The sequence below is a fragment of the Lutra lutra genome, chromosome 2 (genome assembly GCF_902655055.1).
Source record: "Lutra lutra chromosome 2, mLutLut1.2, whole genome shotgun sequence".
Taxonomy (NCBI): Eukaryota; Metazoa; Chordata; class Mammalia; order Carnivora; family Mustelidae; genus Lutra; species Lutra lutra.
The window spans coordinates 19,282,336-19,301,345 of NC_062279.1; positions in this window are offsets into that span (position 1 = coordinate 19,282,336).

Below are 19,010 nucleotides of genomic sequence, written 5' to 3' on the forward strand. Positions count from 1 at the left end.
GAGGCTGTTTCTTTTTTTTTTTTCTTTAATTTAATTTTTTTTTTTTTTTGAGGCTGTTTCTTTATACCTTGATGTGGGCAGTACATTTCCATTGAGGTCCGAAGAAACAGGGAGTTTTTTTAAATATAAAATACAACTGGAGGTGTTCCTCTTCCCTTCCCTTTCCTTCCATTCTTGAATGATTTGGTCTCAAAGCCATTAAGTTACGTGTCAATGCAGAGGGACAAAAGGGGCAAGTAGCTCAGAATGTTGTGTCAAAGCTCAGCTAGAGAAAAGAGTCACCCGATACTGAGATGGAGACTAATCAGGTTGAGGAGGGCAGTCAGGTGGGGATGGACGGCCCAGCATCAGAAGTTAAAGCACAAGAAGGGGGAGAAGGGAGTCCCCAAGGGCAAAAGGAACCTGGAATAGTGTGTCAGGGCCCAAGGATGGAGAGGAAGCCGCCTGCGGTTATTGGAGAGGATTTGGTAGCAGTGATGGAAATCATGTACATACAGGGAGGTTGATCACATATATAAATATTAAGAATAATGGGAGTCCATTTTCTCACTGCTGGAGAAGGGCAATATAAATATAGAAAGAAAAACAAAATGAATCTTGGGGTATTGTATTTGAATGAGAGTGATCAAGATGAGCTTACAATTTTCAACATATAAGATAGATGTAGAAATAAACATAGAGGTAATTGTATGTGTATATATGTATGCTTCCTAGTTCTGTCCATCAGGATGATCTGAGAACATGATACCCCAATGGCAATAAGCACCCCTAGTACCCAAAACTTGGCTTCTAGATACCGTTTTTCACTAAAATAAGCAAGAGCTGATTCCAAGACCAAGAGAGGACAAATAAAAATTTAGTCTGAAATATCTTGTGCCAGAAAGCAAGGAAATGTTCAAACAGTAACTGGGCATTAGAAGGACACAGAAGCCAGCTTGAATTGGCCCCCACAGGCCACATCAGAGACTTTTTGAACATTCAAATAAATAGTGATATAACAGCTTATAACAAATTGAATAAAGTAAGAAACAATGAGCTCCTGCTGATATAAATAAATGAATGAATACTTTGAGAATCTAAAGAGGAACAGAATATTTACATAGTTTCAAAGTACTTCCCTCTCCCAATATTAAGTTCAAAGGGGAGGAGAGTTACTTTACTGTGGAGAAACCTGGCAGACCCAACAGAATAAATGTCATTAGTAGCAGGACAAATTGAAAGTGCTAAGATGAAATGAGATTACTTCTGTAATATTCCTGCCAAAAATGCATAACAGGAATCTCATCATGAGGAAATCTCACACAAACCAAAACTGAAGGAGATTCTACCAAATAATGGCATGTAATCCAAGTGTCAAGGTCATGAAAATCAAGGAGAGACTGAAGGAAACAAAGAAGCAGGGCAACTAAATGTCTGGTGTGATTCGGAACTGGATCCCTTCTCTGAAAAGGACATTATTGGGACAGCTGGAGAAACTTGAGGAGAGTCTGAAGATCAGACGGTAGTTTTGTATCAAGGTTAATTTCCTGAATTGGGTTATGTATTCTAGTTACATAGGAGGATCTCTTTGTCTGCAGAAAGAGACACTAAACTACCTGGAGATGATTTAGCACAAAGTCAGCAATTTTCCCTCAAATGGTTCAGGAAAAAAGGTCTTTGTACTATATTTCTAACTTTTATATAAACAAGTTTTTCAAACAGCAATAACAAGAAGAGACTGGAGAGCTAGCTCAGCCAGAGAACGTTGTCTAATGCTTATGTATGACGCATACACATACACACATGGGGATTGGGGGTGGGGGAGAGAGAGAGAGAGAGATTCATTAATTGCAATCACTTCGATTTTTGTGCTACTGGGAGCACTTAAAAGCCATTTAATTACAAAATTCAGCCTTGGATCTTAAGGGAGCCAGTGATTTCTATGCACCTGCTTTGCTAAATGTCTTTAGAGAAATGAAAGTCCATGTTAATATCTTTATTTTCTTTGCTTTTTTCTTTGACTTTAACTCACTGAAACAAAGAACTGAGAAACTTTTACATAGTGAAAATTAACAAGGAAAGTCCAAAATAAGGGATTACTTAAATAAGTGCACATATCAATGCAATGAAATACTATGCAGCCATTAAAAATCACGTGGGGAACAAAATTTATTTCCATGGGCAACTGTACCCCATATTATTAATGCAATGCAGCTGTTTAAGAATGGTAGTTCAGCACGGTCCTTCACTTGAAGGAGATGTACTAAAATATTTATAGTTGCTATCAAAATTTAATAAGCATAAAAGTTATTAAAACAGATTAGATTATTTTTTGACATGAAGGCTTTAAGGTAAAATATGGCATATATTTTATATTTACCGCAAATTTCAGTTGTTCAGTGACCACACGCAGCTACTGCATTGGGCAACTCATCTCTAGCCCCAAACTCTGCCTCTAGCCTAACTCATAATCCGCTTTTCCTCAAATATAGCGATATATTTTTTTGCCATTATGCAGGCTGTGTTACTCAAATTGAAATGCTTTCCTTTCCTTATTTACTTCTAAAAATATCAGTTATACCTCAAAGAAAAGCTCTCCTGTCAACTCCTCTGGAAAGCTTTCTTGATCCACTGGGACAAAGGTATCATTTTCCCCTCTGAGCTATAATTTTCACCTCTCTTTGATACATGTTTAATTCTGCCTGGATTACAGTTAATTGCTTATACATCCTTCTCTTCAGCCAGACCAGAGCTCTTGGTAGCAAGTACCATCTCATTCATATTTACTTATCACTTATTCAATAAATACTTTGCACTAACTTGTGCTCCATAAAAGTTCAGCGAACAGAATATGAGCGAAATCACCACCACCACCATCACCAACAAAAAAGAAATTTAGGAGAAGAAGATGCTTATAATTAAGGAACCAATTAAACTAAGGCGCAGGCCTGAGGAGTTGGAGGTGGGGGTGCATTTGCTGGCTGGGACAATTCACCTCAGGGAAATCTTCCTGAGGACCTGAGCCCTAGGTTTGTGCAACCCTCTCCATCTCTTAGTCTTGTGTAAGTTTGTAGGGAGTCTTGCACCCATGTTTCTTCAGGTACCAACTTCTTTCCTTAGGGCAGAAGTTTAACACATTTAAATACTGTGTTTTTCTCCATTGTCTAACAGAACAATTGAGCCAAGTCTAATCCTAACAGAATGAATGTGCCAGATGGGGCAACCTCGACATAAACAAGCACGACCTACAAAGCATAATTTGTGAAACAGGTGATTTCCCTGTCTCTCTGACTGACTTTCAGGCTCCAGGAAGAATGACCCCAGATTACCCACTGATGCCAGAGACATCTTTAACAAAACTGACGGCCATTTTGTCCTACAGTTAAAATGCATCTCCCCAGCGGGGGCATATATTCATTGAGTGAAATTCATACTAAAATAACTTCAAGGGAAAATCCGTGTTATTGTCTACAAAAGAATGCTGGGCTTGAAGTCTGAAGAGCTCTGGGTTTTTTTTTTTTAAAGATTTTATTTATGTATTTGTCAGAGAGAGAGAGCGTGCACAAGCACGGGGAGCAGGAGGCAGAGGGAGAAGGCGGCTCCCTGCTGAGCAAGGAGCCAATAAGGGACTTGATCCCAGTACTCTGGGATCATGACCTGAAGAGAAGGAAGATGCTTAACTGACTGAGCCACCCGAAGTCGGAAGAGTTTTAAAAACGATGGAAGACCATGTTTTCCTCATAATTCAACATACCATACTTTAGAACATCAGAATCTTGAAAACAACCACCCTAACCATGCAACAATTGGAGAATGGCTAATATTATGGATTTTATGGGGGAACAGAGAATGAATTTTATATATATATATATATATATATATATATATATATATATATTTTTTTTTTTAAGATTTTATTTATTTATTTGACAGAGACACAATGAGAGAGGGAACACAAGCAGGGGGAGTGGGAGAGGGAGAAACAGGCTTCCTGCCGAGCAGGGAGCCCTATGTGGGGCTCGATCCCAGGACCCCTGGGATCATGACCTGAGCCAAAGGCAGATGCTTAATGATGGATTCACCCATCACCTGGATAATAATACATTTTGAGGCCAAGCCCCCAGGGTGGAGATATGAGCAGAAGGGAGCTGTTGAGCAAGCTGCCTGGGACAGGACCTGGAGGGGAACAGGAGCAGCTATCTAATAGAAAGCCTTGCCCAGATCCAGGTTGCTGCAGAAGAAAGGGCCCGGCTGTGCAAGAGACCCTCTTTAGAGCTTCCAGGCCAGTAAGAGAAGCTTCAGGCTTCTGACAGTCAAGTGGGAACTCCAGCTCCCTTCACCTCCCTCTCGTTCCAATCCCAAAGGAGTCACACAGGGAATGAGCTTACAACCAGGGGAAAGAGGATGAGATTTTGCTTTGAAATAAAGATTGAAGTGTTAAATAATATATTGTACTAGAATGTCTGAATCGTGCTTAAATTGATTCCGTTTCTTCCCTTTTCTTTTCCTTCCTCCTCCCTCCCTTCCTTTTTTTTTTTTTTTTCCTTAGGAGTGACCAGAAGAGTCATAGAACTGCCCATGTGTGCCTACAGAGTTGGGAGAGAGACCCACAATAAATAGAAGATGTGAGGTAAAACATAATGAAGCTGTTTTTGTAATCACACTTCATGAATCCTACTTGTTCAATTATGGATTGACCGTTAAAAAACAGAAGCAGTCAAAAACCCTGGCACACTGGTGTTAATAATACATGTTTGAATAATGAATGAATCAATGATTTATGCTTCTTGACTCATTGAAACTCATTGAAAAATTCATTACTGGGGAAGGAAAATAAACTAAAGACTCCAAGGATGAGCTATGAATGCATGAGAAAACTGGTTTATGATTCAGAGAAGCTTGAGCGGATTTTAAACTCTTTCCGGTAATTTTATACCCACGGGTCCTCTACTGGGTGAGTAATTGCAAAGGAATATAGTTCTTGAAAGAAAAAAAAATGCCCAGGGAATTTCTGATGTTAAGCATCCTACTTTTGCAAGGCAAGGACTAGGGAGAAGCAAGACAGAGGTGCAGGGAGTAAACTTTAAGGAGGTTTCATTCTCAAGGTGACCTTGCACTTACACAACCCTGAGTGACAGAGAATCAGAGTCCTGAACAAGGAGGCGAACTCCGGGGGGGCTCAGGGATCATGGAGACAGGATGAAGAGAGGCTAACCCAAGGTCATGAGAAGCAGAACAGTAAAAACCAAAGGTCTGAAAGAAATCAAAACAACGAAGTGAAATGAAGGTTGAGGCAAAGTGTAGAAGGTTTGGCCAGAGGAACCTAATCTGCTGTCACTTGTAAGAGGTGAGCAAGCGTATGGGGGATTCGAGACACAGCCAGAAAGAGTAGGGCCCTGTGGAAACACAAGGAAGGGAGGAGAAGAAGAGCAAAGAGGGCTCTGCTCTGGCCCAGGGTCATGCCCTGAGCAGCACTGAGACACCAGGCACTTCTCTTTCTGGAGGTGGTGACATTGCCCAGCAGCTGAGACCTGCAGCAATGGGACAAAAGAAAGCAAACAGACTCACTTAGGCCTTTATTTTCTCATCTGTAGCCTGCAAATATCTTCCTTACACGGCTATTAGAATGACAAAGGGTTATTGTTTCCAGCTTCTCCTTTTTCTGAGGATCCTATCCTGTGGGAGAATGTGGGTCAGGAGAATGTTTCTGTCCTTCTAATATTTTCATCTATTATAGTTGCAGGAGGTCTCAGATCTCAGACATAGGAATGAGCTATGTGGGTGTGCGTGCGTGCGTGTGAATCCGTGCACACGTGCACACACACACTCAGCCATTTTAAACTCACCTTCTGAGGCTAGTGTCTCTGTGTCTCCAGAATGTGCTCTCTTCCCTGTCTCTCTCCCCTCAAAAAACTGTGGGGGGCTTCAGCACAGGAACTGTCTCTGCTCCCAGCACCTACCACAAAGCAGGGCACAAAGAAAATGCTTATTAAGCCCCCAGAGAATAAATGAACAGAAGAAACCTAGTGGCTAGAAAGAAACCCATTTGAAGGCCTAACAGTCAAAACCTGAGGATTTCCCAGGAAGCACACATTTTGGTGCTTTCAGAAGTCATTGTTCTTTATTCCTCTTCTTTTTTTTAATTTGGAAAACTGTCATCTCATTTGCCTAAGTAGGCTGAGAACTCAAAAGCCAGGTCACTGACTTTGAATGTTACTGTAGTGTCTGAGGCCTCTTATATGGACCTGTGAGAATCATGTGTGGTGGAATGAGCCGGGCTTCAGACCCTGAATCCTAGACCATCATTTACTAACTATGGGACACAGGACGCCTCACTCATTCCCGCTGCACCTCTATCTGGTCTTCTCTGAAATGGGAACAATATTTGCCTCATCAGGTGACTGAGGCAAAATGGAGGTCTAAGGGTTTTTTTTGTTTTTTGTTTTTTCAATTACTTAGTCATACTGTTCATTGTGTCACTAATACATAAATTCTGTGAGGACAGAAAAGGTGGTAATTTGGCAAGAGGAGGTTTCTTAGGACCAAGCCTGATGGGAATTCTGCTTCTATCCTGAGTTTATGTTTCCAGCCTGCACACAGCTGACTGGCTCACACTGGATTTGAGGCACTGAGGGAGGAGAAACAGCCTTGACAGACTGTGAGAGCTTGTCTAGTTCTTCCAGAACAGGGGTTCTCAAGGCATAGTCCATAGACCCCCTTGTGGTACCAAAGACCATTTCATGGGTTCACAACATCGAATCTATTTTAATAATACTGCTCAGGCCCTATTTGCCTTTTTACCATATCAACATTTACCATGTTAACATTTGTACTGATAGGGCAAAAGCAATGGTGGGCAAAATATAAATCAAGACAGCTGAACAAACTGTACTCGTTTCCTTGACAGCCATACCATACACTCACAGCAAAAATTTAAAAAATGAAATAAATCAGCATTCCAGTATCACTGAAGAATGCCCTTTCTAATAAAGCCATAAAAATAATTAATTTTAGAGTTCTTGACTCTGAAGTATATATATTTTTAACATTCTGTGTGGACAGCAGCAAGTACCCAGAAGGCAGTGCTGCGGTACCCTGAGGATGGCGGTGGTCATGCCGAGGGAAAGCACCCGCCTGACGGAGTTTTGAGCAGAACTGGCTGCTTTTTGGTAGAACACCATATTTTTGCTTGAAAAAAAAAATGACTGAGAGGCGAACTATGTTTATTCAGACTTGGGTATCTGATAGACATGTTCTCAAAAATGAAAGAAGTGAAACTGTCCCTTCAAGAAAAACTGATAGTGTTTATTGCCAGTGATAAAATTTGACCTTTCTGGTGAAAACGGAATTTTGGAAAACTTGTATCTGCCACCTTGAGCTTAACAGCATCCAATTCTTAACACATTTTCTGAACAGAGCAGAGTTGATATCAGTAATTGCGACCTTCAGGTAGTGAGTAATAAAATGAGCTACTACTAGGAATACTACTACCCCTGGCATAAAGCAGTAAACGAAGATTTTCAAATGACCAAAGCATTACAAAATCATGCATAAGTAAGAGAGCCATACAAAGTGTAGGAAAGACTTTTAAAAAGAGATTTAAAAACAAGATTTTATTTATTTATTTGAGAGAGAGAGTGAGCATGCATGAGAAGGGGTGGGGGCAGAGGGAGAGGGAGAAGCAACTCCCTGCTGAGCTCTAGGAGCCTGAGATCATCACCGGAGCTGAAGGCAGACACTTAACCGACTGAGCCACCCAGGTGCCCATAAAAAGAGATTTAAAATAAATGTAAAAGAGATTAAAAAGAGATTTTAATGCAACAGAGTACGGAAACTTTAGCTACATATAGTTTTTGAGTCTACACTGCAACATTCTTCAAAGAATAGGACACAAAATTACCCGAAAAGATTATTAAAATACTCCTCCCTTTTAAACTACAGATCTGTGTGAAGCCGGATTTTCTTCACACGCTTCAACCTCAACAACTTACCACAGCAGATTGAATGCAGAAGCAGATATGAGAATCCAGCTGTCTTCCCTTAAACCGAACATTAAAAAGGCCTGCAAAAATGCATGATGCTATTCTTTTATGGTTTTTTTTTTTTGCTTAGAAAATATACTCATTTTTCATAAAATGTTAATATGTAATGGATTATTTTAACTGCATATTTTTTAAATTCTCAGTTTTAATTTCTAACATGACAAATATGGATATATATAACCCACATAAACAAAATGATTTTTGGGTTCTCAATTTTTAAGAATGTATAAGGGTACTGAGAACACAATGTTCACAAACTGCTGTTCCAGAAGATGGGGTAATATAGTGGGCAAGAAAGACCATGATCTTTGGAATATATTGCTGTTTCTTTCTTTCTCTCTCTTTTTTAAGATTTTATTTATTTAGAGAAACCGTCTGCATGAGCTGGGGGAGGGACAGAAGGAAAGGGAGAGGAAGAGAATCTCAAGCAGACTCCACGCTGAGTGTGTAGCCTGACTCAGGGTTTGATCTCAGGGCCCTGAGATCATGACCTGAACCAAATTCAAGAGTCAGATGCTCAACCAAGTGAGCCACCCAGGTGCCCCATATATTGTTGTTTTCCAATTCTGGATTTTCTACTTAATAGCTGTTGGTTTTAGGCTAGTTACTGAGCTTTTCTAACCCTTAGTTTCATCATGTGTTAAAATGGGCATAATTATACGTACTTCCCATTTTTTTGAGATAAAGATTTATGAAAAAATGCTTGAGAAGAAACCTAAAATTTACAGAGGCTGATTTCCTCTCTCTTTTTTCCTTCTTAGACCTAAAGGTCAAAATTCCTTTGACCTCAAGATCAAAGTTACTCAGTGAACCCTTACTGCATACTGCAACAGACCTGGACCTTTAAGAACAGTTGACTCCACTAAGGTGAGCCAAAGGCAAAGAAGACAAAAAGCTTCACGGAGGAGCCCAAACCGTGGAAGCACCTGCTCCCGGGAGCACTCACTGATGGTCTCTGAAGTCAGTTTAGTAAATTGGCCCCTACCAGTCTTAACAGCCTCAGCCTGCCTTCTGATTGGGATGACTTACTGCCCTCAAATCTCTGTCCCATTTTGATCTGGTCCCTGGCTTGCCTCCACTTGCCTTTTGGAAATTCGATCACTCCCTCCTGCACCAGCTTTGCCCACACGCCCCACACTATGCCCGACCCATCAGTCGTGAACATTCCATCCCTGCTGGAACCAGGGCTAGCCTTCTCCGAACAGCACCCTCTGCTGAAAGCCATCCAGGTTGAGAGCTCTCTCTCTTCCTGTCTTTTGTTTCAAAACTGTATTTTAGTGCTGAGGAAGCAGGGCTTGTGCTGAATCTTCGCAGCTGTTCATTCATAGGAACAAAGGCAAAAGCCTTCCAGGGAAGGCTTCAGCTTCCATTCAGAAAATCCAACAAGATCCCATTAATGATGGGATCATGTGCGTAATTGTGAGTGTATCTTGCAGAAAGCTTGATGATTTTGTGAAGATGTTTTGAATGCTCTTTGATTCCTGGGGAATAGGATTATTTTAATTTTCATAGTCCAGAGAAATGCTCAGATAAATTAACTTTTAAACTTTGGGTCAGGGATTTCTGGAAATTGCTTTCCATAGCTGTAAAGCTAATCCGGATTCCAGACATTTTACATCTGATCAAATGAAGTGAATGGCTGCCTTGGGAATATTTTAATGTGTCTGCTTATTCACCATGGAAGTAAATGAGCTTTTGATCTGTAAAATGAGAGGGCATGAGCACAGGAAGGGAAGTAGTGACAGAGGAGAATGGAAAGTTGTGGAAGAGGGAGGAAGAGGAAGTCCAGAAGCATGTCTATCTAACAAGAATAAGGAATATAGTTAAGAATGTATCAGGCTTTTAAAACTCACTCTGTGGGTGAACTTTTGGCTAGCCCATATTTACTATTATGTAAGCAGCTCCTAGTAAGACAAATACACATGACCATGGTAGCCTGTGATGTGACAAGTGCCAGGGCAAAGTTGTCTAAAAGGGTGTCTCTGAGAAGCAAATTCTCTAGTCACAGGCTCTTACCATGGCCAGCCATCAACCTTCACGATCATTTGACTTCTCAGGCTTTGGCTGTCTCATCTATGAAACTGAAGTAAAGTTTAATCTCCCCGCTGCAGTCACCACGGACAGTCATGCTCATCAAAAATCAGCAGTTGCCACTTGGGGAGTAAGAGCTTCCAGTGTGATGGTTCAAAAAGCTTTGTGCTCAGTCGCAGCACAAGAAACTGTCAGGCCAGACAGGACGCCAAGCCTGCCTCCTGAGTGCCTTTCTTTGCCTCCTGCACTGGCTGGTAGCTTAAGTTAGTAGCTGTCAAATTTCAGAGAATTTCTGCACTTTAAAAAAATGTATATATTCTTTACTCTTGGCAGCTAAAGAATCACCACCACATTTCCTCTTAACTAGAGTTGCCTCTAGAAACTGCCTCCCAAGACTGCCCCAGTTAATGGATGACATTTTAATCCAACCCCTTTGCCATGTCAGAAACCTGGGCATCATTCTGGACTCACCAAACTCTCCTATTTCCCAGCACCTGACATTGCGCCTTGTTCTTTCTCTCTTTCTTCATACATACACATTGCTTATGTTCTGTCTTCCTCAAGGCTTTGTGCCAAACCTTACTGACTTCCCCCCCTGCTTTGCTCCATGTTTCCACTCTTTCTGTCCTAACTGCAAAATAAAACTGTATTTTCATATCCGATCCCATGGTCCTCTGAATGTCTTGTTCTCTTCCCAAATCCACCTATCTCCTGAGTCACGGTTCTGCTTTGGGAGCAGTCTCTGAACATGTCTGAGCCACAGAGAACAGACACGTCCACTTTTGAGCAAAACTAAGTCTCAGAAACATGGTGTCCCATGGATATGATTTTTAAAAAATTCTTCATTAGCTCTTAGAATTTTGCTAATTCCATGAATTTTTCCTTAACGTCCACCTAAGAAAATGTTTAATTCCCAATTTAAAAGAAGACATTCATTTTAAATATCTGTTCATTGAATAAATGCTCCAAGTTTTCTATGGTAAATATGCTGATTCTACCCCTTTGATCAGGACTGACTTAAGTTTCACAGAGAACCCTAAATCAGGAGGAACCTTTCCTTGCGGGAGGAGAAGGCACATCTGACCATCTAACGTTAGCAGTAGAAACCACAAAGGATCATCTTTTGCATATTTGCCCAGGATATTTCTAACCTTTCAGTCCAGTATAAGAAACTGGCTTATCTCAGGGTGCTGGCAGCTCAGTTGGTTAAGTGATCCCAGGGTCCTGGGATCAAGCCCCATGTCTGGCTCCCTACTCAGTGGGGAGACTGCTTCTCACTTTCTCTGCCGCTCCCCACCTGCTTGTGATCTCTTGCTCTCTCTCAGCCAAAAACGTTAAGTAAAATCTTAAAAAAAAAGAAAAAGAAAAAGAAAAAGAAAAAAATTGGCTTATCTCAGGTTCTCAATATGTAAAGCTCACGGTCAGGCGCCTTTGACAATCTGTGGATAAACTTCAGGAATTCTAAAAACCCACTCTTGTTGGCTTCTCCCTTGTTGATTCCAGATGTAGCCAATACATCAGCTTGCCCTTAACTGAAAGTGGGAGTAAGTTCCTTAAATAGCACATCAATCCTGCATACTAGCTAAGAAATATGGAAATAGGAAAAGAGAACCATGGTGGTAACTTCAAATAACTTGGATTAAAAAACTGGTTCTGATATTTACTTGCTGTGTGACTTTAGGCAAATGCTTAATTTCTGTGTCTCCGTTTTTCCAGATGTACAGTGGTATAAGAATATCATTCTTACAGAATAAGTAAGCATGCACTAAGTACACAATACATCCTGTCTCTTATTGTTAATGTTAGTATCAATAATAATAACAGGAATAATAGCAGCAACACCTGGAAGTAGCTAATATAGCTGTATATTAGCAATTCCAAATCTGCCTTAGGTTAGAATTAAATCTACACCAAAACCAAGAGCTTCTGCTAAGGCAGCAGCATCACTCTCTCCATGTAGTACAAAATCCAGGGAAAATGTAGCTCCTCTTGCCTTTATCATTGGAGGCATTTTAGCAAAACTGCTCACCCACTCCTTCCCAGATGTTATCAAACATTCCAGATGGCAGGCTTTGCAAATAATGTGCCCATTTTCAATCAGGATTATGTTCCTGAGAGCTATAACGCAGGACACAGTCAATCAAACATCTGCATTTTATTCTTGGCTAAGCTTTTGTCCCAAAACTTTGCCAGTTTTCCTAAACTGCTGAGTTGGGCTGGATGTGATGAAACCTCTAGGTCCTTTTCTTTCCTCCCCTGTGGTCTAGGTCCAACTCTAGGAGGAAACTTGTTTCCTCAACTAGAAATGAAGTTTGGTAAGAGTCTGTGGCTAGAAAGTTTCTTTCCCTTCTGCATTTTGATAACTATAAATGTATTCAGGTTTTTTTGTTTTTTTGTTTTTGTTTTTGTTTTTTTGCAGTTTTCAGGGTATGCTGGAGTACTCTATAAATTTAAAGGAGTCGGGGCGCCTGGGTGGCTCAGCGGGTTAAAGCCTCTGCCTTCGGCTCAGGTCATGATCCCAGTTTCCTGGGATCGAGTCCCGCATCGGGCTCTCTGCTCAGCGGGGAGCCTGCTTCCTCCTCTCTCTCTGCCTTCCTCTCTGCCTACTTGTGATCTCTGTCTGTCAAATAAATAAAATCTTTAAAAAAAAAAAAAAAGAAATTTAAAGGAGTCATAAAGAGCATTTATTGAAGAAAAAAAAAAAAAACTGTTGCCAAAAAAAAAAAAAAGAATCCAGACATGGACCTTACACCCAGCCTTCACAAAAATTAACCTGAAATAAGTTACAGATCAAAATGTAAAAAATGAAACGATTAAACTCCTAGAAGATGATACAGGAGAAAACCTAGAGGACCTTGGGTCTGGCAATGAATTTTTAGATATGATACTCAAGGCACAATTTATAAAAGAAATAATTGATAAACTCAATTATTAACCAATAAACTCAAACTTTATTAAAATTAAAAACCTGCTCTGTGAAAGACAATGTCAGGAGAATAAGACAAGCCAAGGCCTGGGAGGGAAAAAACTGCAAAAGACACATCCATTTTCACACTGCTATTCAAAATATACAAAGGAACCTTTTAAATTCAATGATACAAAAACCTGATTAAAAAATGGGCCAAAGATTTTAATGGACGCCTCACCAAAGAAGATATGCAGATGGCAGATAAGCATATGAAAAGCTACTCTACATCATATGTCTTCAAGGAAATGCAAATTAAAGCAACAGTGATGGATTGATTGTTAGAATGGCCAAAACCTGAAACACTGTCACAAGAACACTGACAATATCAAGTGACAGTAAGGAGCAACAGGAACTGTCTTTCACTGCTGGTGGCCATGCAAGATGGCACAGCCACACTGGAAGACAGTTTGACAATTTCTTACAAAACTGTTTTGTTTGTTTGTTTGTTTTTTAAGAGAGTGAGAGAAAGGGGCGTGGGGAGAGGCAGAGGGAGAGAAAAATCTTAAGAAGATTCCATGCCCAGTGTGGAGCCTGACACCAGGCTCCATCTCATAACCCTCAGATCAGGACATGAGCCAAATCCAAGAGTTAGACCCTTAACCAGCTGAGTCACCTAGGTGCCCCAAAACTAAACATACTCTTACCATATAATTCAGCTATGACACTCTGGTTTTTCTCAAAGGAGTTGAAAATATATGTCCACACAAAAACCTGCACATGCATGTTTGTAACAACTTTATTCCTAACTCCTTAAACTTGGAAACAACCAAAATGTCCTTCAGTGGGTGAATGGATACACTGTGGTACAACCAGACAATGGCACATTATTCAGCACTAAAAAAGAAATAAGCTATCAGGTCATAAGAAAACATGGAGAAATCTTAAATGCGTATTACTAAGTTAAAGAAGCCAATCTGAAAAGGCAACACTGTGTGTGATCCCCACTATATAATATTAAAAGGCAATAAAAGATCAGTGGTTGTCAAGGATTGATGGGGAGGGCAGGGGGTGAGAGATGAATAGGCAGAGCATAGAGTTAGGGTAGTGCAAATATTCTGTATGTTATCCTAATGATGGATACATATCATCATACATTTGCCCAACCCACAGAATACACAATACCAAGAGTAAACCATAATATAAACTACAGAATTTAGGTGATTATGAGGTGTTAATGTAGGTTCATCAATTGTAATAAATGTACCACTCTGACAGAAATGTTCACAATCAGAGGGGCTGTGGAAGTGCCAGGCTGAGGCTATAAGAGAAATATCTGCATCTTCCTCTCAATGTTGCTATGAATCTTAAACTGCTCTTTAAAAAAAAAAGTCTTAATAAAAAAATTTAGGTTAATAAGTAATAAATAAAATAGCTCCACAGACTTATTTTTCCACTATAGGAAAGCTAAATATTTGTTGTTAAGTTTTTTCAAATATTTCAGCATAAAAAATAGTAAAAATGCCTTGAAATCTTACAGATTTGAGCACTATCAATTCATGTTTTCCTATTGAAAAGGCACAGAGACAGCTGAGTTGGAAAGTCCTTCTCCTTTTCCAAGCTTAGCTTCTGGATCTCACAGAATTGGGGGAGGGAGAAATGCTTGTATCATGCAACGAAAATGATTTATGTCCAGTTATTCTAGAATAGTCTAAAAAAGTATACATTAACCTTCTTCAATGACAGTGTTATTCAGTTGTAGTTTTCCATAGTAGGATATTTTGGTTTTGTTTTGTTGGGAGGGAAGAGTTGACATTTTATTTACTCAAGAGAAAAAAAAGAAGAAGAAGAAGAACACTATTATATTTATCTATCAATCTGAATAAAAACCAGAGCACTATACATAAATCATAGTTATGAGAACAGGAATGAGCATTTGGCATCTTAAAAGTCCAACCTCGAAAATCTCCTGAAATGCTCAGAAAAGTTCAGCACAAGTAAGGTACTGACATCAGGAGTCTGTTATGTTAAGCCCCGAGAATTAGCAAATGTTTAATTAGTTACTGAAGAGCCTCAAATTTCTTCCTAACCTATAACACAAACAAAAGTGAGGACTAGTTCAAGGAAAACAGAGATTTTGATTATTATCACATTATATATCCTTGGGTAAATTAACATATTTAATTTCATGTTCTTTACGTAAGTAGAACAAAACTACTTAGATTAGGAGATGGAATGGCTTTTGATGGGATATAGGAATCTGTCTTCCCTGAAAATTTAATCACTAATCATTTTGCCTATAAGATGAGCCCACTATCCTTTGTACTTTCCACTAAAGTAAAAGAGAGGACTGCGATTTTTGCTCTTCCCTCTTCATTCTTTGCCTATTCTCCTCCCCTTGACACAATGGTTTAGTCCTTTCTTGATTATTAGATCTCATAATATTTTTCTCAAGGAATTTTAGGGCATACCTTGTACCCACATTAGGGAGATACTTATGTATCATCCCTCCTCCTCCCCCCGCCCCCCACCGCCGGCCGCCATTTTGAGCTGGCTAGACACAGGCTCTGAACCTCTACCTTAGTAAGAATTGTTAGAAAAAATTCAGAAAAGATTATCTGAACTTGAAAATAGATAAAAGAATAATGGATAGAACTTGGGGGTTTCTTTATTTTTCAATGCAATGATAGGCTTCACTTTCTATCTACTGATCTAATTTATATCTCTATAGGGACAGAGTTCAAGTTGTAAATTTTTGTCCAGTATAGATGTAAGTAATTTCTTTCTGGTGGAACAGATAACCCCAAAGTTTACATTTTAAGCTGGATTGGACATTAACCAGCTTTATATCTAATACAACAATGTAGTAAATTGCCTGTGTATATGCAAATTTCCAAATGCCCTTTGGACCATTTTAACATCTTACTGGTTCCCTCACTAGTTAATAAGTTGAATAAAATCTTTTGCATATCCTCATTTTGTAATTGTATCAGAATCATATTTTTTAGCCCTTTGAAAACTATACTTTGACAGGATGATTATGATCTCCAAACAAAAGTTTGGCAAGTTTTTTACCTTATTTTTTCCCCTCTCAAAATTCAACATTGATTTTCGATGCCCATTCAAAGGCATTCAAAATGTTCTACAAATATGCCACCAGTTAACATTTTGTCTCTTATGTGTTAGTATGTCACATTCAGGCTGGCATCTAGGCAAGAGTAATAATTCCTAGGTAGTCTACTAGTAAGTAATGTTTTCACCTAAGTTAAACTACCCATCAAATACACATATAGGAGGATAATAATATTTGCTATTATGATCATTGCAAATAATATGGTACAGTGATCAAGAGCATAGGTTCCATAGTCCAGACCAACTCTACCATTTTTTAGCCATAGGACCCTAAATTAAAATTACTTAACTTCTCTGGAGCTCATTTACCTCATCAATAAAATGCTGCCAGTAATAGTACCATCTATAAAAACCAGGGTCATGGCAAATAACAGGGGAGGTCATCATGTAAAACGCCAAAAACAGTGCTTAGCATGTAATAAGCACTCAATAAATGTTAGCTATTATTATTATTATGCTGGCTAGTAGAGTTGTCTTGAAGCTAGCTTCTAGTTACTAGAAATTATTTTGACTTACAATGGGCTCTGTGGGAGAACTCGGTCACCACCCAGAAAGAAGACATTTATTGTTCACATTGCCTGGAGAAAGAGCCTCCGCGGTCACAGACTTTGGCCAGAAACAGGCCTCCTGTCTGTTTCATGGGTTGGCTTTGAATCATTGCCAAGACTTTCAGGAAAACGGAAAACAGATTTGTAGCATTTATGAAGCTAAGGCCTTATCTGAGTTCCCAGGGCTGGTTTGTCACATGGAAATGAGCCGTTCCATTGCTTTATTCTCCTGGATTTAGCCTCCAACGATCTGGTTCAGTGCATTGCTGTCTCCACATGTTAAAACTTGGTGAGGATTCTCTGGTGTCTTTGTTTTCTTTGTAACTTGGGATGACATACTTGTTTTTGTCAGCCTTTCCAAGCACTGCATTGTCATCCCATCTTAATGCAAAGAAGAGTGAACTTCGCAAAATATTTTAAAAGTTAAACTTTGAAAATCATTTGGCAGGTAAATGGGTAGTTTTTCTGGGTTTTTGTTGTTGCTGTTGTTTCATTGTTTTTTGTTTGTTTTTTAGAATTTTTGTTTTGTTTGCTTTGGTAGCCAGTTAAGCTTTAAGATGGGAAAGAAAAAATTGGAAAAGCTCTACATTTATTGGGATTGTGGGATTCAGGAGTGAGAATAAAAAGCAACCTCCCAAAAAAGTATTTCTGTGATTCACACCGTGACCAGAAAAGAGAAATCTCACTGTGTGTCAATGTTTAATGCTTTTTAAATTGACGTTCATCATTCTTCCCATCATGGCTCCCCCAGCAATATCTCTAAGGAAGGAATAAGACATTTCAAGGTCCTCCTCAGGAACATATATGGATTGTAAATATGAGATAATCAGACTGTAGAAAACACAAGAATAAGGCACTCCCTCCCCCAGGGCACCTCGGTGTCTCAGTCAGTTAAGTTCCAACTTCTTGATTTTGGTTCTGGTCATGATCTCAAGGTCCTAGGATCAAGCCCCGAGACAGGATCTACATTCAGTGGGAAGTTGGCTTGAGGATTCTCTCTCTTTCTGTCTCTCTCCCTCTGTCGCTCCCCTTGCTCTGTCTCTCTCAAATCACTACAACTTAAAAAAATAAAAATAAAATAAGGCACCCCTACCCCACCTCATATCATATCACTTTGAGGAAGAAACAAGTTCACCAAGTAAGTTGACAGCCCCCTGTGTGAAAGTCTGATTTCTCCTGTGATGACAACATCCTCAGCAATGATGAGCACCCCCACAGGCTCAGTAAAGCCAAGCCAGAGTAGTTAGCTTATTGCTGTTGCAAACTTGGGTTCTGTAGCTACTGTACTTACAGACTCTACCCTTGGTTTCCAGTCACCCCCACACAAGCAGTATCAGTAGCTTCTTGTGGGGGACAGAATGATCAACACACTTTCTATCTGAACTATTAGAAAGGCTTTATAATTTTTTTCAACCTATTTTCACTTCAAAGCAATATCTAAAGTTAGCTGGTTCTTTTTTTTTAAAGATTTTATTTATTTATTTGACAGAGAGAGTGAGAAAGCACAAGCAGGCAGAGCAGCAGGAGAGGGAGAAGCAAGCTCCCCAGTGAGCAGGGAGCCCGATGCGGGGCTCTATCCCAGGACCCTGGGGTCATGACCTGAGCCGAAGGCAGACACTTAACCAATTGAGCCACCTAGGTGCCCCTAAAGTTACCTGGTTCTTATCAGACCTGAAATAATTCATTTCAACAGCATTTATTTCATACCCAAATAATTACAGACTTTTAAAATTGTTATGCATTAGTCATCTAGATGATTTTTTTTTTAATCAGTCTCACCTTGGGAGCCAAACTCACAATTTTATTAATCTATCCCAGCTGAAATATATGACAATCTGAGCAAAAAGGAGAGGTCGCTTTTACTTGGTTTGTGATACGAAGGACACGTTTGTATAACTAAAATTCACGGCAATTTCTTTGAAAACAGTCTAGAATGGAAGTCAACACAACCAGTGCTGGGGTAGTGGATCAACCTCCAAACTGTGAAATAATTTTATTTTTTAAAGAGTTATAAAATATCTTGAAATATTAACTGGGTTTTCCTCCCTTGGCATTTCCTTCTTCCTCTTGGCCCGTCTCTGTCCAGTCAGCTTGGCATGCCTGCACATGTTGCCTTGGGGCAAGTGTGACAGAGCAGAGAGCAGAGCAAAGAGGAGTCCATTTAGGGCTTTTGAATCACAGAAGCCAAGGCCTTTGGGGAGCCAGAGAGGACAGATATGCCCAAGCCATGAACGTGGAAGACTCTTGGTTGATGGAGCTCCTCAGCCCAGAAACTTGGCAAGCGTCCCTGAGGAAAGGTGGAGCAAAGGCAATGGGAGCTCAGGTGCTGGTGGCATCGACACCCCTTGTTCCTGTCTCTGAGAAGTGGGGCCT